Raw genomic sequence first — 22,022 nt, forward strand, 5'->3', positions numbered from 1 at the left:
CAGCATAAGTGACTTCTCTGGGGTCTGTGAGCACTGAAGGGTAAAATTCACTGCTCTGAGAAGACTAACACAGGACCTGTCCTTCACTTCAGTGTTCAGCATAGCACTTGCAGACACTTAAGGCTTGGGTCAGTGATGTGAGCAAGAGTAAATTTTACCCTTTGTGTGGAAAGCTGTGGATCAGAAATCTAATTATCTCAGTAATGAGAGAGGGTACTTACTATGACGGAGAGAGCAAAAAGGTATAACAGTTTCAGGAATATGTGAGAGGGGGAAATACATTCTCTGATTAGCCCATATCTTGGATGAGGAATTTTTAAAAGAAAAAGAATAAGAATGCCCTAAGCCCTTCAACATGTGAGCAGAGCAAATAACGCACTACCTACATCACTGGTGACCTATGCAAGACCATAAAAAGATACACTTAAGATATGCTTTCACTATTGGTAGCAGTATCTAGTGGAAACAGAGAAGACTGTATTCTATTTAAGTGTCTAGGACTATTGTTCTTGCCCTTATTACTATTATTATTTGATTTGTCATGATGTTTGGCAGTCCCTGTTATGGATAAGAATGGAGGGAACAGAATTTTCTTCATCTGAGTACTGTGTCCATACCTCCAACTTTTGTTTTATTATGGTGCATGTTTTGTGTCTAGACATTTTTCTGTACAGGAATAACTTACTGTGTAATCTGGTAAAAATTCAGAAAAGTTTCTGATGTAAGTCTACAGCTGAAATTTGATTGACTCCCTGAGCAAAAAGATAAACTTGAATGAACAGTCTTCATGTACATCAAAGGAGAATCATTCTCAGATGCCTTATTTGCATCCTGTGAGTCCAAATAGATGAAGAAAACTTTAGTACAATAAGGTCTATAAATTAGATATGAATTGCTGTATTCTTGGCACATTACTTTGAAGTTTCACTTTCCTTGAAACACCTGGAAACAGTGAGGTGCCCTGAAAACAGTAAGGCCAAGATCCCCATCACAAGCTCTGAGGGAAAGTACCCAGGCGGACAGCACCAGCTTAGTCATCAGTCCCCATGGCTAAGCTGGGCCTGAAAGACCCGTGGTGATATACAAGGAAAGACTTAAATGTCAGCTATCCTGCAAGACTATACCTCATTTCTCTACTTTCCTCTTTTGTTGCTTTTTTTTGTTTTTCTCAGTTTTGCAGTCAAGAACTCAAAAGCATAGCTTTTTACTGAAGTGTACCTGATTTAATCTAGCATTTTTGCTTGTCATGAGGGTGAATTACTATCAACAGGAATGAATTGTTTCTCCAGAAGCAATGACACAAAGGAGTTATGGTGGGCAGATGGGTGGGGTGTTTGTGCAAGTGTGTGTCCTGCCATTTAGAGAGAAACCCCTCTTTAAAAGCATAAAACAGTGTCTTTCTGCGTAAGGGCAGAGCAGGAGGCAGACCCAGCTGACTGCACTTGCTCCAGAGTTTCACAGCATTGCAAAGACTTAAAACAGAAAAATACTTGCCCAGTAAAGTCTTCTTTTGCTGTATTTGTAAAGGGGTTTATAGAAAAAAGGAGGAGTAAGGTGTATATAAACAAAAAAATTATACAGAGTGACAAAATAAAGATTAGATAGGTGCCTAGATAGTAGCACGGTGCCAAAGTCTCCAGCATGAAGCACAGTGCTCCATTGCCTCACAGATTTGGAAGGAGACGGTGATGATTAATAAATCAGCTGTTTTTCTACTTAAGTCCAGCAATATTGGCTAACACCCTCGTTTTGATGAAAAAAAATCCAGCCTGTTTAGTTTACCTTTTCAGCTAGAAATGACAGACTGAAAAGAAAGCCCTCTCCAGACTATGGGTTCCCATGAAAAAAGTATTGCTAGAAAAACTTTTTGAATGCAAAACCCCTTGAAATCCAAGTAGTGGTGCAACAAAGTTACCTGAAAGAGGACACAAATGATAGGAAGTCAGTCAGAAAGAGATTCCCTGTGTACTATAGAAATGCAGCTTGTAATGAACTGTGTGACATTTCTGTCCTCATTCAAAACCAGTACGCCCATAGTAATAAACTATGAGACAACACTGCTGCTAAGGGCTTGTATAATCCTGGAAGAGGTAAAACTTTCAATGGATATTGATGGAAGAGACCTGGATACTGACTAAAATGGATGAGGCATCACATATGCCAAATGAGAATCTGCGAGTGAAATGAGAAAAATGAGCTAAGATTAAATCAGACCCAGACGAAGATGGAATACCATGTTACCCCTAGCAATTCTGGAGAACAAGCTTGTTTACATGGAATGGGGAAAGCATAAACACCCAGCAGGCTATTTCAAAATAGCAACTCAATACAACTTCTAAAATGTTCCCCATATGAAGTCAGGATGTGGTACAGCCACAGAAAGAGAAAAGATTAAAAAGCTAACAAAAATACTGTGGCAAGACCAGTGGAATTTAATTTGTAAATGAGATATAAGTATGAAAATCAAGCCTGCCATTTAGTGATAGCTGTGGTGCAGCTGGGTATCAGGTCTGTGCCTGTGTGCGCACCCAGTACACCTGAGTCATTAATTTGGTGATGGCCGAGGAGCTCCCCAGCAGGTGATCAGCAGAGGTGAGACAATGGTCTGTCTGGAGACAATGGACCCGCTTGGAACTGGGTGACTGACTGGACTCCTGGCCACCTTCACAATTGGCTACCTGACTAGTTGATGCAGAAGCCCTCCTGGTGGTAATCTTAGATGATTCTGGAGACTCCTCCAGGCTGTTTAACACCCAGCCTGGAGGATGACTTCCAGAGACTACCCTCAGTGGTTCCTGCTGCAAAACAGGTCAGTTTGTACAGAGAGAAAATTTCTGTCAACTGTCATTTGAAACTGTTGCTGCTGATACAGAAATTATCACATATGATAGTCTTTTGTGTATTGGCAGTCAAAAGGCATTTTGCATGGGGTTCAGATTAACTATAATGAGGGATATCAATAATGAAGGAACATGCTTGTGCTGGGGTGCTCATACGGAACCACAGTCAGCTGGAGTATAAGAACTGAGCCAAGCAGGGGTTTGGGAAGTATCTCCTCATCCAGCTGAAGACAACCCTGCAGGGGGCCTTACAGCAGAGACTCCTGTTGCCATCCATACAGTGATTGATCGTCTTGTTTGGGAGATTTCATTTCTCATATGAGCATTACGTTATGCCAAAATCTCAACAAAATAAGTTTTAAATATAAAAATAACACAGTCCATGTAAGTCTGTGCAACAAGATCGAGTTCTACACTTTGGACTGTGGATTTCAGAGCATGATGGGCTACATTCCTAATGCATTAGGTACTTTGGTTTGAGGTGATAACTGGAGATACTTGAAAGGAGGTTATTTTTTAGGAGTGGGGATTCTTCACTTGTAAAAAGAAAGCCTCTTCCATACCACAAATTTCTGACAAAGAATTCAGTAACTGTTGTTGAGAGTATGTACAGTCCTTTGGCATACACAAGTAGAAGAAGCCTTAAGAGCACATTGAGGTCAGCCTATGTACTGGAAGGAATCTAAAGTGGAGACTTTATAGTATTTCCATGTAATAGCAAAAAGTGTCACAATAATGCTTTTAGACAGGCGTGCTGAAACAAGGTATAAACAACGAAAATAACCAAGTTGCATCACAGACATATAAAACTTCACTATAAATGCATGATAAATTCAAGGTGACACAGCTCGAAGATAAAAACAGAGCTGGTGAAGTTCCATTAGGAGTAAGTATACAGTAGAAAGTTTTGTTCTTTTACAAAGCTGAACTGACAAATGGAGGGCCAATATATCTCATTCTTGCATAATTGAAACACCTGTCAGTAAAATACCCAAATACAGTCAACAGCAAGTGAAGAGGAGAGAGAAACAGGAAAAAGACAAAGCAAGAAACAGTAGACAAAAACTATCATGAGCGTCTTAGACAAGAAAAACACCCTCCAGCAGCATATCTGTACTCTGCAGCAATCTGGTTCCTAGAGAAAAGGTCCAAATAAATTTGGGTATCTGTAACGCCTAGAAGCACAGAGGCATAGCACAGCAACGAGGATAGGATGTAAGAGCAGATGTTAAAAACAGATTCTGGGATCCCAGTCTGCCACAGAGCTGCTGTTCCAGCTCAGGTGATTTCATTTCACTTCTCTTACCTTTTTTCAATCCCATCTTTTTGATTTACAAGCCACTCAGGCTGCTGCCTGCATATTCAGCACCCAACACAGTGGGTGCTCAGAAGCTGAGCAAGGCCCACACACATTTATTATGTCTAATGAAGAAGCCATTCTCATGCAACATAAATGGTGTTCGGTGCAGCATCCTGTTTTGCATGCACAAAGAAACAGGTGTCTGCACTGAAGTCTACAATCTGTGCAGCAGAGGTGCCATCAGAAAGTTTGCAGGGGAACAGGTTCCCTGACAACCCTCTTGAAAGACGGCCATGAGCCAGCTTGAAAGCAACATCTGTTCTGTATGCATCAAAACACTGTTTGTACAATGGGGGGGATATGAAACAAATGGAGGCGCAGGAGAAACGGAGTGACAGAAGTGAGTTCCAGGGAACTCAGGAATAGACATCCTTCTGAAAGGGCACAGAATCCACATTTCAACATCAGCATTTTTTCTTTTTGAACCATCTCAGAAACAGGAAGATTAAATTCTTTCTTTGACAATAAGCATTATGCTTGAAGGGGAAAAAAAAAAAAACAAAACAAAAACCACCACTAAGTTTTCTGCATATATCTAAAGGAATAACACTTGGTATAATTTATTCGGACTTCCAACAGGCTTTGATGAACTCCCTTGTGCAGTGGAATTCTGAAAGTGCTGCCGTGGACTAGAAACAGGTGGTGAAATTTGAATGCTACTGAAGTGAGAGTTCTGTCATTGAATTCAGTGAGGTTATGCATTTAGCCAGAGAATCCCAGTGGGAATGAATGGTCATTTTCCAACTTGGCAAAAATATCAGAATGCAGTAATCCATGCATTTCTGCTAGGATTGGTTTTGTACAGGATAGTTATACAAATATAAATTAAACCCTGAAAGCAAGGGTAAGACCGAGATGCCAGAAATAGCAACATGAAACAAGTTAGTCAATATTTGAGAAGACTTTGCAGAAGCTATCCCAGGGTAGCAGAACAAATTTCAGTAATAAATGCAAGGTCATACCTTTTATGAGCACCAGTCTGAACCACTGATCAATGCTGTTTGACTCTATATTCACTAGAACAATTTAGGGGGGAAAAAAAGGCCTGTGATATAACTAAATATTTATGAAAATTTTTGCAAAAGAGAAACCACTCAATTTCTGTTTGAACAGATGTCTGGATTCATAAGCATCTCTTTGCTCAGGTGGCTCCTCCAGTTTGGCAGAAATGACACATCTACCCCCTCTCTCCTCCCAAGCCCAATAATTAGACATTAAAATTGCAAAGCCAGAAAGTCAAACCAAAGTAACAGAAACATATTTGTGAACAGACTTCCAGTGCAGCTTGTAACATTTACCTACTCAGAAAACACAAACAGAACTTTTCAGAGATTTATAATTCAACCGTTTATGCAGATGAGGGTCAGGATTAGGGAGCAGACCAACATGGGTGGCATTGTTGTGGCTATCTGCTGTAGACCTCCTGACCAGGAAGGTGAGGTAGAAGAGGTCTTCTTCGAACAACTGGAGGAAGCCATACGGTCACAGGCCCTGGTCCTCATGTGGAACTATAACCACCCTGATATCTGCAGGAGGGACAGCACAGGAGGGTACAAACAATCCAAGAGGTTTCTGGAGTGCATTGTTGACAACTTCCTGAGGGGCTAATGTGGAGAGGAACACTACTGGACCTCCTACTGACAGCAAGGAAGGATTGGCTGGGAACAGAACTTTGGGGTGACCACGAGACAGTGAACTTCAGAAGCCTGAAAGTGTGGAACAGAGCAAAAAGTGAGACCACAGCCCTGGGCTTCAGGAAAGTAGACATAGGCCTGTTCAGAGATCTGCTTGGAAGAATCCCATAGGATACGGCCATAAAGAGAAGAGGGGTCCATGAGATCTTGTTGATATTCAAGGACCATCCTCTCCAAGCTCAAGAAAGGTCCATCCCCACACATAAGAAGTCAAGCAGAGGTGGTAGGAGACCTGCATGGGTAAGCAATAAACTCCTGACTAAACTCAGACATAAAACTGAGGGGTACAAGAGGTGGAAGCAGAGGTATGTAACCTAGGAGGAATATAGAGATACTGTCTGAGCTTGGAGTGACAGGGTTAGGAAAGCTAAGGCCCACATGGAGTTGAATCTCACAAGAGACATGAAGGACAACAAAAAAAGCTTGTACAGGTACATCAGCAGCAAAAAGGTTGCTAGGGAAAATGTGGACTAGCTGCTGAATGGGGCAGAGGACCTGGTGACAAAAGACACAGAATAGGCTGAGGTACTCAATGCCTTCTTTCCTTTGGTCTTAACTGCTAAGACCAGTCTCCAGAAATCCCAGACCCCTGACACCAGAGGGAAAGTCTGGAACAAGGAAGACTTACTCTCAGTGGAGGAGGATCGTGTTAGGGAGCACTTAAACAAAGCAGACATACACAAGTCCATGAAGCCTGGTTGACTGCACCCATGAGCGCTAAGGGAGATGGCTGATGTCATTGCATAGCCACTTTCAATTATCTTCGAAAGGCGGCGGTGACTGGGAGACGTTCTTGAGGATTGGAAAAGAACAAATGTCACTCTTATCTTCATGAAGGGCAAGTAGGATCTGGGATACTACCTGTCAGCCTGACTTCAATTGCAGGGAAGGTGGTGGAAAAACTAACCCTGGAAGGCATTTCCAAACACATGAAGGGCAAGAAGGTGATCCAGAGTAGTCAGCATGGATTTAGGAAGAAAACATTGCTCTTAATCGACCTGATGATAGATTTCCGCAATTAAATGACTGGCTTGGTGGATGAGGGGAGAGCAGTTGATGTTGTCTGTCTTGACTTTAGTAACACTTTTGACATTGTCTCCTGTAAAATCCTCATTGACAGACAGATGAAGTACAGCCTAGATAAGAGGACATTGAGGCGGATTGAAAACTGGCTGAACTGCTGGGCTGAAAGGGTTGTAATCAGCATTACAAAGTCAAGTTGGAGGCCAGACACTACTGGTGTATCCCAGGGATACTGTGGTGGGTTGACCCTGGCTGGATGCCAGGTGCCCACCAAAGCTGCTCTATCACTCCCCCTCCTCAACTGGACAGGGGAGAGAAAATACAACGAAAGTCTTGTGGGTCGAGATAAGGACAGGGAGATCACTCACCGATTGCCATCACGGGCAAAACAGACTTGACTTGGGGAAAAATTTGTTTAATTTATTACTAGTCAAATCAGAGCAGGATAATGAGAAATAAAACCAAATCTTAAAACACCTTCCCCCCACCCCTCCCTTCTTCCCAGGCTTAACTTTACTCCTGATTCTCTATACCTCCTCCCCACCCCGAGTGACGCAGGGGGACAGGGAAAGGGGGTTTGGGTCAGTTCATCACACGTTGTTTCTGCCGCTCCTTCCTCCTCAGGGGGAGGACTCCTCACACTCTTCCTCTGCTCCAGAGTGGGGTCACTCCCATGGGAGACAGTCCTCCATGAACTTCTCCAACATGAGTCCTTCCCACAGGCTACAGTTCTTCACGAACTGCTCCAGCGTGGGTCCCATCCATGGGGTGCAGTCCTTCAGGAACAGACTGCTCCAGCGTGGGTCCCCCACGGGGTCACAAGTCCTGCCAGCAAACCTGCTTCAGCCTGGGCTCCTCTCTCCATGGGGCCATGGGTCCGCAGGTCCTGCCAGGAGCCTGCTCCTGTGCGAGCTTCCCACGGGATCACAGCCTCCTTCAGGCATCCACCTGCTCCCGTGTGGGGTCCTCCACGGGCTGCAGGTGGATATCTGCTCCACCATGGACCTCCATGGGCTGCAGGGGGACAGCCTGCCTCACCATGGTCTTCCCCACGGGCTGCAGGGGAATCCCTGCTCTGGTGCCTGGAGCACCTCCTCCCCCTCCTTCTTCACTGACCTTGGTGCCTGCGGAGTTGTTTCTCTCACATCTTCTCACTCCTCTCTCTCGCTGCAACTGCCACTCCCCTGTAACTTCTTTTCCCTTTCTTAACTATGTTATCCCAGAGGTGCTACCACTGTTGCTGATGGGCTCGGCCTTGGCCAGCAGCGGGTCCGTCTTGGAACCTGCTGGCATTAACTTTATCAGACATAGGGGAAGCTTCCCACCCCTGTAGCCCTCCCCCACTACCACAACCTTGCCACGCAAACCCAATACAGATCAATACTGGATTCATATACTCTTTAACCTCTTCATTAATGACCTGGAAGATAGAACAGAGTGCACCCTCAACAGGTTTGCAGAGGGAGGAGGGGCTGATACACCAGATGATTGTGCCACCATTCAGAAGGGCCTGGACAGGCTGGACAGTGTGTTGACAGGAACCTCATGAAGTTCAACAAAAGGAAATGCAAATTCCTGTACCTGGGAAGGAATAACCCCAGGCACAAGTATGCTCTGGGGGCTGACCGTCTGCAAAGCAGGTCTGCAGAGCAGGAGGTGGGGGTCTTGTTAGGACAGCAAGCTGACCATGAGCTGGCAATACACCCTTATGACAAAGAAAGCCCCTCCTGGTGCTGCATTATGAGGACTGTTGCCAGCAGGTCGAGGAAGGTGATCTTCCCTCTCTGCTCAGCCCTGGTGAGACACGTCTGGATTGCTGGTTCCAGTTTTGGGCTCCCCAGTACAAGAAAGACATGGACATACTGAAGCAAGTCTAGTGCAGGACCACAAAGATGATGAAGGGACTGGAGCATCTCTCATATGAGGAGAGGCTGAGAGAGCTGGGAGTGTTCAGCCTGGAGAAGAGAAGGCTCAGGGAGGATATATATTTGTATATATAATATATATAAAAGCATATATATTAAATATATATATTTATAAAATTTTTATATATATATCCATATAAATAAATATTCGATGGGGGGAGTAAAGCTGATGGAACCAAACTCTTCTTAGTGGTGCCCAGTCACAGGATAGAAGGCAATGGGCACAAACTGAAACACAGAAAATTCCATATGAACATAAGAAAAATAGATTTTTTACTGTGAGAGTGATAAAATACTGGAACAGGTTCCCCACAAAGTTTATGGAGTCTTCAGCTGTGAAGATATTCAAACCCCAGATAAACTTCAAAGTCTTATTTGAAAGCAAGGAAACACACACCAAAAAAAGGATACTTAAATAAGTTTAATGCTTCTTTTTACATGAACAAAACAAGCTACTTTACTCTAATTTTATACACAGAAGTATCTGAGCTGTCAGAGTTGAATCTCTAAGAGAAGGGTAATGCTGCAGCAGAGACCCAATATGTGAATGTTCTGACCAAAACAGCAACTGACAACTGGATCTTTTAAAGCAAATACTAAGCAATCTTTAACTGAAAGTTCTATCTCTTCTACCAGCAATGCTCACCGGGAGGATGTACTAGTGCATGGGGAAAGTCCAGTTGCATCCAACTGCTGCTGCAAAGTAACAAAGGCTGTAATATGCATCTGAGTTAAAACCATGATGTTCCTTGGTGGCCACAGATTTCTTGCAACATTCGGGTATGGTTATTTAATTTGGATGTTACTTCAAATATGTGGAAGAGCTTGGGTCCCAGGTACTGTCACTCAAATATGCAACTACAGGAGGGCAAATACGTGCATTTGCCACCTTTTCAGTCATGAGGACATCCATTGTTAGCAAGGAAATTTGCAAGGATAAAACATTGTCCACTCAGGAAGGTGAATGCACAACTCCACCAAATTTCTATCTATTATGGTTTAGAGGTAGCTTCTTGGGAATTTTACTATACAGATATTTGCACTTTAATGCTGGCTCCCCTGACAAAACCAGAGATAAAATAGTACTTTGTTACTACAGGGCATTAATATCTCTGCCTCACACTACAAGTCCCCTATAGCTAGAAAGTATGCACATGAAGGCCAAACCATGTGACTCTTGTGACTGTCAATTAGGCATGTAATTATGAACAGGCTCCATAGAGCTGCCTCAAGATTCAGAGGTTCAGAGTCCCTGCTCTTTATATTGCAACATCAGGCTGCTGAGCATAAAATTGCCTGAATGCATTAAATGCCATTTTTTTCCAACTAAAATTATAAGGGCATCCTTCAGCCTGACAGAAAAAGGGGTTAAAATGAACCATTTGGGCAAAAAGAAGCAGACTTTTTCATAGATTCACCCCTCTTATTTTAGCTGGGGCAGTGTCAGGGGTAGTAGCAATGTAGGTGTATTGGGAGAGACTGTGGCAGCTGCAAAACTTTTTCTGATTTTAAGTACTTTTTTTGCAGGGTGAGAGGAAGTAGAGGATAAAATTTTACCAGGTGGCTGAAATTAGCATTCTCAATATTGCTGTTCTCTCCTGATGCTCACACTCATTCCATAGTGAAGCTACACAATATTGCCTGTAGCAAGATGGGTGGGGTTTTTTTTTAAACAGGCCCTAACTATAGTAACGCTGTGTGTATCGGAGGCATGTACTCAAATCAGGCTACCTCAGCCAAAACGCATTCTTCTGGAACAATTCCTGTACAGCTGAGAAGAGTGGTAAAGGGCCACTGACAGTTACTGTCCCTAAAGTGACTTAAAAGCTATAGCTGGGATAAGGTCTCCGTGGCCCAGATAATGCCAAAGAAGGAAGAAGGAATGAAATTCTTGCAGACAGTAAGTGTGTTACTTGAATCTTGCCCCTGAAAGCTACTACCAGTAGGTAGCACATTTGTATTGATGCACAGTATCCTCAATTAGCAGGGATGTAATAAGAGATTTTATTATTAAGCAGGGAGCTCAGGGAATACCTTGACATATGGGTAATGTTTTTTGGAAAATTTCAGTGGTGCAGTTACCTGGCAGATACAATTAGTCTCTAACAAGGCACTACATTTTTTTACAGACTCATTGGGGAAGAAATATTTTAGAGAGTATTTTCAAGGCACCTAATGTGTTGATGTCTGGCCTGCCAGGTGGAGAACTGAAAGATGCCACAAAATGAGAATATTCTGGCACTTCATCTCTCAGCTGAGGGCTGGTGACATGGAGAACAGGCGAGGGGGGAAATGAAAGTATTGCAGAAGTTCTTTCTCCTAATGGCCAATTTGGGAATACTTCAGGCAATTAACAGGCAGTCTGCTGATTCAAGAACATATGAAAAATTGTTATACACAATATGCTCATTTAGGATGCTGAAAAAAATAAGTCCCCAAGTTATCCAATTTGAACATTTATACGAAGAAACAATAAACACAGTGCTGACAACTAGTCTGGCTGGGAAGTTTCATTGAGTGAAATTTCTGCATTAATTTTGGTGCTTTCAGAGAACAGCACTGAGAGTGAGTGAAGTAATTCATCCCTGGATACTAGATGCACCAGTAGATGAGTCCAGCACAGACAGATTGTTCACAATGGTAACCTCCCCTTTTTACTGAGACTGATGATGCCTTAAAAAGTAAAAGACTCCCCTACCCAAGTCTGTCTTAAAAAAAAATTTCGCAACGTAAAGGTTCTATAAGTTCATTTTGATAAGTGGTGTTGCTGTATACTTAAAAATGATGGACCTTTGTCTTGTTTTTTAACATAGTGTTTATTATGGAATAGGACATATCTGAGCATGCCAGATACAAAATCTAAAACATCTCGACGCTAATAGATTTTGCTGCTTGGTGATTACTCCCAGCGTTCCATTTGTAGAGAAGCGACCATATGTTCTCACTGATTTTGTATTCTGAAATCTGTATCACCAATTATAGGCTCATTATTAATAAGACCAATTCTTTTTGTTTATATTTCCCCACAATACTAAGGTAATATGCGATCACATTCCATAATGTCCGTTTCATTACTCTGCTTTTAGACTATAGGAGACTTAAACGTCTGACTTTTGAATTAGCCCCATTCTTCTGCCACACATTCAACTTGAAGTGCAAGTTTATTCTGTGTTAATACAGTAGACTTAAGGTTGGTTGCATTAAAGATTCATATTGTGATGTGTTTTCATGAAATAAGAGATATTCTTGTAACATATATCCTGTTTCTTTAATCACTTTCATCTCATACCTTCTACTGTCTTATTGTTCAAACAATCCAATCTGTAATTTGAATTGGGCAGAATCATTTTGAAAAATCTTGCACCCTGGCAAAGAGAATGAAGACAAAATTAAGAATGTATATTCCATTTCCTGAGGCTCATATGCCAGTTAGCCAGTGGCAAACATTAGTCCTGCAACCCACACAACAGTCTCCAAAAGCACTTAGTCTTACTAGGTAGCCTAAGTTAAAACAGAAAGAATTTCCCCTTCTCCTTGGATAACAATACACATGGATTAAAGAAAGAATAAAGAAAGAACAAAAGAATAAAGAAAATTCAGCTTATTTTTCTCTTATGACCCATGAATTTGTAGTAAGTAAGATTTATTTATTTTTTAAATTGTTGTCTCCGTATGTGCTGAACCTGACCTTATCTGTCAGTGGGATCCACAATATGAAGAAAAGAATTTACTCAAGAAGCAACACTGTAAATAAATTATTTTATCCTGATCAAGCTCCATGTGGAGAGAATCATCTGCCTATGGAAATCAAGTTGAACTGCAGTAATAAAGATCCTGTGGTGTATTGAACTGCATTGCTGTATAAGGCAGTAAAACCATATTAATACCTTGTATTATAGTTATGCTTTTTATTTCAATTTTGAAGAGAGTGAACTGCAGTTGCCAGTGAATTTCCTCACTTCACAAGAACTTCCTGAGCTGCAAGAAACTCATTCAAATTCAAGGCTGCATTGTACAGCATGTTGCTTATCCACAAAGCAAAAGACATTTGCTATTCTTCAGAGCTCACAAAACCAAGTGGATAAAGAATATAAGAAGGAAATTTTTCGTCTCCGTTTCACAGATGAGAAACTGAAACAGAGAGATTAAGCTTGCTCTGAGCATACCAGCCCCAAGAACTGAAGAAAAGGCCTTATGGATCAAGTCCTGTGATTGAACTACAAAACATCCCTCTTCAAGTCTACCATGTCATAGTTACAGCTATTTACAAAGAAAAAAAGAAAAAACACTCCCAAAAGTTCAAGAATATGGCCTTATAAAACTATCATCAAGGTCTTTTTCTATATCCTGAATATATAATCAAGGTTTCATTTAAATTATTTTTTTTTTAATCTGTGAAATTTCTAAAGCCCATTGACCTGTGAAATGCAAATGGATTTCCCTATAAACTGTCCTTGGGAAATTGTTACTCTCCAAACAAAAATTGATTATTTCATTTGTGGCTTACTCCATTTCTGGAGGGTGACCCAAAAGTTCTTGCAACAGTCTGAAATATGAGATATCATTTTGTCTGTAGGAAGTGTGATGCTCCATTCATGTTCTTCCATTTAAGTGATAGTTAAGGGTAAGGAATCACTCCCTACTATTATTTTCTGTTTACAACATGCTAGGGAAGGATGCCAAGAGTGGATTTTGACTCACACTGTCACGGCCAGGTGCAGCTGGAAATATCGTGCTTTTTACTGGGAAAACAGAAGGTTTTCCAGTTGTAATCAGCAGTTACTTATGCTGCAACTGAAAGGTCCTCTGTGTCCTCAGCAGTGCACACGTAGGCAGGATGTACTGTTTGCCACCACTCTCACCTTCGTCAGGAGTTTTCTCTAAGGATGCCAGTGCTACATCTCAGCATACTTAAGGCATTCTGAAGGGGATTTTAGGCACATTATGAACATGTCTAATAACAAATAAGTGGCAGGTCCGAGGTATATTTGCTGTACTGTGCTCCTGGAAATTGTCCCTGAAGGAACACCCTTCTGCTTCCAAGAAGTCTGACTAAGCATAAAATTAAATAAATGGCAGCTAAACAGCAGAACGATAGCTCTGTACCAATTTCAGCCAGGCTTCCTGTAGAACTTACCACACATTTCCACAGCACCTACTGTTATTTTGACACCGGAGAAATGAGGATCGTGCTAATGATGAGACTTAATTTTGCACAAGGCCTCACAGTATAGATTAACCTGTTTAAAACATAATAAGCCAGTGTAAGAGACCTGGTTACAATATGCTATTAAAAATAGAAGTTTCCCAAGAATCTAACTGGGTTAATGATTGAAAAACGACTGTCACTCACAGGGCTCTGTTAAAACACTAGTGGCATGCAAAAATGCAGCTAGCCTGCAGCTCACCTCTGTAATGCTATCAGCTCAGACATTTGTTTTCCTATTCCATTGCTCTGACAGCCACCCAGTGCAAAGCACTAAAGCCATGCGGAAAACACCTCCACATGGCAAGACAAATACAACAGAATGAAAATTGGCCCAGAAAGTAAGATCTTTTGTCAAATATAAGGGTTTGATTCTCTAGGTTAGATTTTATTGACATTGGTACATTTTTATTCAAAATTGCTTTCCTAAACAGGGCATGATGCAGAGATGCTTCTCCAATGGGAGGTTTTGACCCTAACCTGGAATTTGTCATTCATAGGAGCGCATTTGCAAGCAACCTAGCACATAGCAGAAGAACACACACCACACACCCCCCAGCATTACGAAGGGGATATATGCTATTTTGTTTTGTCTAGACTTGCCCTGTGCTAGTCTAGCCAGTATGCCAAAATCTTTACATTCAGAACAAGGACCTTCAAGGGCTGAACTCATACCAAAGCTATGACATTTCTCACCCATCCCTTGTAAGCTGTGAGCTCCTGCTGTTGATAAAAATGCTCATCTCTGTGTGCACAAATGCTCCAAATCTCTCCATCTGTGGTGGTCAGAGCTCCTCTGAGAAGACACCGTGCTGCTGCAAAAGGCATGTCAGCTTTCCAACAACCAGGGGACTTTGCAAGGAATGAGGTGCTTTTGAAAAACCTCCCTTCTATGTCCTTACCATTAAGGAGAATATCATTAGTAAATAGGAACTAATTCCTATTTGAAAGGTAGTAATATATAACTTGACTGACCTATTTGACACCAACAGCTTTAAATTCCAAACTTAGAATACATACAGAGAGTAGTAAAAACAATAAAACAGAATTTTAAAGCCAAGACGGTAATTCCTGCTCTCTGCCAGCACAACATATTTTTGGCAATTGAACATTTTCCATTATTTTGCCATTATTTTCTCCACTTATTTAAGATCAAACATGCATTATATTAAATATACCAAAAAAACCTCAACAGAATGAGGAGGGTTTGTGTTTGTTTAGAGGATTAATGTATTTTTAAAGGTTTATTTATTGGGGGGGAAGGAATTGCATGATGTGAATGTGAGATTTGTTGTAAATGCCACAATATTTGGCTTTGTTTAAAATAAATAAATAAATAAATATGGATTTAGTTAATTCAGAGCGCTACACACTATTTGCTGTTGAGTTTAGTTATATTAGCAACAACTCATAACACTACAGTGAAGGACATGTCACTGTGTCCAATATAAAACTCCTGTTGCCTAGTGTTTAGCACTCAACCAGAAAAAATCACACTGTGGTGAAATATAGTGTACCCAATGTTTGCCCTGGCACATTTCTGTTAAGGTTTCGTGTTTAGCTGTAGGTTTCTAATACGTAAAATTTTGAAATTAGAAGAAGTAATAATGGTGAATGACAATTTTTATCCTGAAGACTAGCTTATAGTCTGAAATTCAACTTTGCACAAAAGTGGAGAAAACAGATGGTTTTCAATTAACTTCTCAGACGCTTTCACATTGATAATGCAGTTTTTTATAATCAGTTTTTCTGTATTGGCCGATTACCAGGACTTCTATTCTCTTTCTTCTTTATGGCAGTCATACTTAACAGTACCTTAATTAGTGAGAAATATCTGTATCCCGTTAGTTCCCTTCATTTATTAACTAAGGGCAGCAACTGCTGAATAGCAAGCGTATAAGCATGCAATGTTTCATACTCTAAATTTATTGGTAAAGCTGCTACGGAATGAAGTGAAAGCAGAGGACGTTAATTTTTTTGAGGACTTAAAAAAATACCTGAGAAAGTTGTTTGCCCAATGTATTTCAGCATGTCTTTTGAAACTAGTTACAACTATTTGGGGCCACAATATCAGTTTCTTTTTGCATCAGAGGAAAATAAGTTTATTATCTGAGCCAAGATCAGTATGTGAAGGAAAAGAACCCACTGTCCCTCAAGGAGCTAAGGTTTTATGGTATTGAATCATGTTTTTTCAACCCTGAGTAAGCAGGAGTCCCTCAAAGTCTTGAAGGATCAGTGTTTAGAGAGGAGTGAGGCATGACTGCTTTATCCATGTTATTGAATTAGAGATTTGTAAAGCAAGCTTTGATATGTGATTATAAAGGTCAATTTGTGTTTCTTTCTATGTTTTTTGAAGTTACGCAGTGTCTCTAGGGGTAGACAATTTCCACACAGAAATGTTTTGAGAGTGAAATTTACTGCTGTATAAGCTCCTTTCTTCATAACCTAAAGTTGGAAATGTTAACTTCAAATTTCTTGGCCTTTCAATAAAAATCAAGCATCCTTGTATTAATTTTCATTAGATTCATCATGGGTTTTTTTCTATATTTAGAAATAGACCTGAGATAGACACTGCAGCTTTAAACAGTAGGAAAACATGTGCCAGCCATTTTATACCTGCACATTAAACTTTCATAATATGTGTTTTAGTAGCTAAGCATTAATTTCTTTTACATTTTCTGTTAAATTTCACTGAGGATTTTGCAAAACTCCAATGTAACTCACATTTTGGTCACTAAGATCTCATCATTTGATTTCGTCTTCAGCTAAATATTCCTAAAATAATGGATAAATCTTCTCCTTTCAGCACTATATAGTGTTCTCTTTCCCTCTCAAAGATTATCTCCACCTAATTATGAATTTAATCCCTCTACATTTCTTTTAGCAAGACATCTGCCTTAATTGCTTTGATAAATGGTGTGTTTTAAAGAGAATCTACAAGCATTTGTTCCAACCATAAGTATTTTAAAGAGGAAATGTGAAAGATTCAGGAAGATTAAAGGTTCTGCAACTAAATGTAAATATAAAAGAGTGCGGCTTAATGATTAATAATTTATTTGCTTAAAGAAGAGCAAGGTAATTTGTATGTAATCTTATATGCAACCATGAAAACTAAATGGCACATTAGATAGATGCTTCCCATCCATGGTTCCCATTAACTGACCAATTGTCCCTTTACTCACCCACTACTATGAGTTTTCTGAAGTTTACTGGGAAACTCCAGGTCTGAGGTAGGGTAATTTTAGACTTGCAAAATGAACTCGTATTTATTGTACCATGCTATTTCAATGACAGGTTTTGCTTTTCTGTCAGAGCTTGCGTCTCTTCAAACGAGATCAGTTTCCAGCCACTCTGTAAGCTTTCCCCAGTATTTTGCAGTCTCCAGGAGAAAAATACATCTTTTCAGCACTGATGTCACAGCATGACTTTTCAGCTAGGATGTCACAAGGGAAATTAGAGGTGAGATCACTGAAAGGACAGACCCACACTACCCACTGACTTAAAATTTACAATTTATTTATTAAGTGGGAGGGGTGTAGTGGGTAGATAGGAATTTCAACCATCTAGAGCTTTTCACCTCTGTTCTGTGACATTCACTGACTTCATGCTCACCCCAGTCCAGCCCCGTGCCTCACCTTCCTCTCCAGCTGCCACTGGTGCCATGGCGTTGGGTGATCAGGCACTTGCTCTGACCACCCAACATCTTGGGGTGGCGTGGAGAGACTGTGGACTCACAATTCTGCACAATTCTATCTATGGATGCTCCCCAAGAGATGGGCAGATACAGCCAAAGTCTCACTTATTTAAGTGTTGCTTTTGAATAGTCTTCAACCCATTACAAAGGCCATAAACTCTTTTCAGTTTAGATAATCCACATCTGCCATGCTGAGGTACAATTCATCAGCTGTTGCATGTTAGTAAAATAGACATGATTCGTTACGAGCAGTATGCTTCCTTCCCACCCCCCTGTGCATCTTTGCCTTCCAAGACTGAGAAGTTATCCTGTTTCAGGTGCTAAAACCTTTGCTTCACAAGGGCCATTTTCTAATCTTCATCTTGAGAAAGATACCCTCCCTTTAGGAACGTTAGCAGAAGTATGATAACAAGACAGCAGCCTGCCACACTAAACAAGCACGTTTCTCACTGCTAACCTGAATCTCTCAGACTCTGCAATAAGGTGCATTCATGCATGAATTGGCATATGGGGAACCCCAGCTTCCATTTTCTTCAAAATCAATTGATTTCAAGTAATGATCTTCTGAGAGAGCTGACAGTTCCACAAGGCTCTAAAATTATGAATATTTAAGCTCTTCACATCCTTCATGGAAAGTACATGCTGACCTCTGGCCCAATACAAAGGGATAGGATTACTTGAACCACTTTTTAAATGTTTCTTTTACCAACTTTACTGGCTGGACCATTTCAGTGCTTTGCTGAAACAGTGTGCGTGGTTTTTTCCTGACAGTGACAACACCATGAACCACAGGCTGTTATTCAGTTTTCATGCAGACACAGCACTTTCCTGCAGCGCATTCATTCGGTGGAGAGGCTGCCAGAAAGATGCCAGCTTGTGTGCTGCATTCACGTGTGCGTTGGCATTGATACGGAGAAGAGCAATTGGCTGGGCACAAGCCACCTAGCTGCATTCAGATGTTCATGGCTTCAGCTCTCAGCAGTATTATTGTCCTTCCTCTGGGAATTACTACACCTTGTGTTTTCTCTTCTTTTTGTCTGAAAAGTATAATGTGACATTAAACACCTGATTTATTACCATTACTCCAGCACTAACTTACAACTCCACACACAATGAATTCTAGTTTGCACTAAGTCAATGGCAGCTATAAATCCTTCCTTGAGTTCACAGTTTCATTAAACACGTGTCATAGCCCTGCTAGTTCTGTACTGTCACACTGTTGTGAAAAGTCTCCTATGTGTCACTGAGATGTCAGTGTCTGCAAAGCATGAAAACTGCCCCCAGCACACCCTATCAGAAAGAGAATTGTGTGCAAATGTTATTTCATACTTGGTTCACATAACAAAAATGAACTGAAACCTAGGTCCTATTTGACATGAGAGTGTGTGCACACATGCACATGCACGACAACATCTGACAGTTCATACTATGAACAGTTTAGTCTAAATGCTCAAGTGAGGAAAGAGGTGGAAAATATATTGGAGCAGATAAGTGAAATGACTTTTCTGTGGTCAGTGATAAACACCAGCTTCCCACCCTTCACATCATGTAAGTGAAGGATGATTTTCTATAATGCTGCTTGCAGTGACTTGCATCTGCATCCCAAGTGTCTCTGGAGACAAGACCTCTAATGCTTCTGCATCAGCATTGATTCAGGAGACTAGAGTTTTTCCTTGCTTTAGAAATGCTGGTCCACATCCAAGCCTTGGTCTTTCCTACCATTCCAGTGTGTAGAACATGAGTAAAGAGAAACCTTTGTGCAATAATCGGTGACACTGTCCATTTGAAAGGCAACTCCATCCTGAATCGTAGTACTTCTATCATAATTAATATCTGCCCTCATCACCATAATTAATTCACGCTAGAGTCTCATATGTTTCAGTCCTTTACTAACTCAGCCTTACACTCCATGGCCTTGACTGAACAATTCGTTTCTACTCACATTTTTTACAATGCCATTGCATCTTCCTCTTGATTCACCACAATGATGAAAGGGACCCTTTCTTCTTGCTATAGGTGTCAAATGCAGCTTCTCTGAGTCATCAGTGCTCCTATATTTCTCTTCTCTCCAAGTCACAGCTGATGCCGTTCTTTTGCTCTGCTGATACTCCAGCCCTTGTTATCACCAATCTGGTTCACCTTAAATGCTGTATCTTGCAGATACTTATAAATTTGCCTATGTAATCAGTATTGAAACTTTTCCCTTTGTTTGGGTTCAAATATCTTCCTTAAAGGTAATTCTTTCTTCAGCCTACAGGATACACACAGGGGCTTAAGGATGAAGAGGCAATGGTCCTGCCCCAACTATCTCTTGATTCCTGATCCTGCCACCCTCAATTTCTTCATCATTTGAATGTTTTGGAGTTTCTTTTTTTTTCCCCCATTCTCTTTTTTTCTTCTTTTTTTCATAGCTATCACATGCCTGATCTAGTCTGCTTCTTTCCAAATGCAAGTATCTCCACAGGGAATTAAAAGAACTGGGTTAGTTCTTTACCCATGCTACGCATTTGCTCTGCTGTTCTCCTTTTGATTTTTCTCTATTGTTCAAGCACCATGTGCTGAAGACTATTAGCCTTAGTTATGCTGTTAGTCAACATATATAGATTATAACGTTGTACAGCAGCATCACAGGAAGATTAATTGGTCTCAAAAAGAATGTAAACATGTGTCACAGAAAATGTCTAGTATTTCTGCCTTTTTCTTACCATCTTTGACTTTGTCTTGAGTTCTCTGACTTTTGGTAAAAGAGAGAAAGTTAGATAAAAATACTTTCATTAGGTGATATAATATCACTTATCTTAAGTTACCAAAGGAATGAAGCAATCACAGCCCTCAAGGATGCATTAGAGTGGATTACTGTAATACCTGGAGGGCCAAGATAAACTTTAAATATCTTATCCCTTCCATCTCAGGAGCAAGCCTGAGGCATTATCTCTTACTCAGAAAATTTAACCTAAATTAGTGAGAGAAAGAGACAGACAGAGAACTCCAATAATCCTGAGTAATTGGCAGAATAACTCTTCAGCCTTTCGACTGAAGAAGTACAAAATAGCATAATTATGGAATTGAAGGTAAAGCACTAAAAAATCTTTCTCATTATGTAAGTCTCAACCATTTAGCTCTAGCTTCACCAAAACCTCAGCTTCTGCTGGTCTACTCCTTCTCAGGTAATTAAAGGGCACAAGCTGCACTCTCCAAGCACTTTTTTTGACTAAAGGACAAATTTCTCCTTTTGCACGGGAGTCTGCAAGCACTTCCACCTGGAATTCAGGCAAAGTTTCATCTTTGCCTAGCAGCACAACCATCTCTGGTTTCAGACTGGTTCCAAGATAAAAATCCAGGTGCTTTGCTTGAATAGTAGAATTTTATGCTTTTGTGTTCCAAATTTACTGGCTCAGGTCTGAGTATCTCATTTGAGGGGTTGTGACTTATATGAAAGTCTGTTCTCCAATAGACTCTGGATACCTTAATTTATGCTGCCAGGCCATTTTGGAAATCCTCCTTGTAATACTAGTAGGTTCATCACCAGTGCATTCATACATACATGTGCCGGGACGCACAGTCTTGAAGGCACAGCTATATGTTAAAGGAATAACTGGTGAAATTGAAACTCAGCATTTGCAGTATATAATGTTACTGTTTGAAACTCTTGCAAAGGCCTTTTGTAGCAGATTCAGAGACATGACATCAAGATCTCTACTGGATTGAAATCCCATTCATTTGTCTTTTTTAAAAGCATCTGAATCTCAGTACCTGGATTGATCATCCATTTTGGACAAATAAGATTTTAATACACATTTGTACATTTAAAAGTGAAGTGGTTGAAGCTTATGTGAGAATTTTAGAGGATTTTATCATGATCCTTACAATGAAGAATTTTTGCCATGGGATTATTAATAGACTTTCAGGAATAATTTTATCTTATATAGAAATCTTTTGGATATTTCACTTAGTTGTGTCCTAAAGAAAACACAATAGTGAAAAATATTTCAGTAAAGCTGTACTAAGACAGTGCTTTGTAAAATTAATGGTAGCTGGTTACATTTTAAACAAAGACACATTATTTAGGTACATGCAATTCAGAGTATCCCTAAACCCAACAACATCCCTGGGGATGAAAGGTATTGACTGCTTTTCTTCAAGGAAATTCTATGTAAGATCTCCTGGTTGATTTAAGATGGTAATGTGGCACTTACTGAGAATAGCAAGATGAAATTAATACAAGAAATTTAAGTAAAATGTTTCTGACAGTGGAACTTTCTATGCTGTCAATGATTGCA

Source organism: Gymnogyps californianus, chromosome Z (genome assembly GCF_018139145.2).
Source record: "Gymnogyps californianus isolate 813 chromosome Z, ASM1813914v2, whole genome shotgun sequence".
Classification (NCBI taxonomy): domain Eukaryota; kingdom Metazoa; phylum Chordata; class Aves; order Accipitriformes; family Cathartidae; genus Gymnogyps; species Gymnogyps californianus.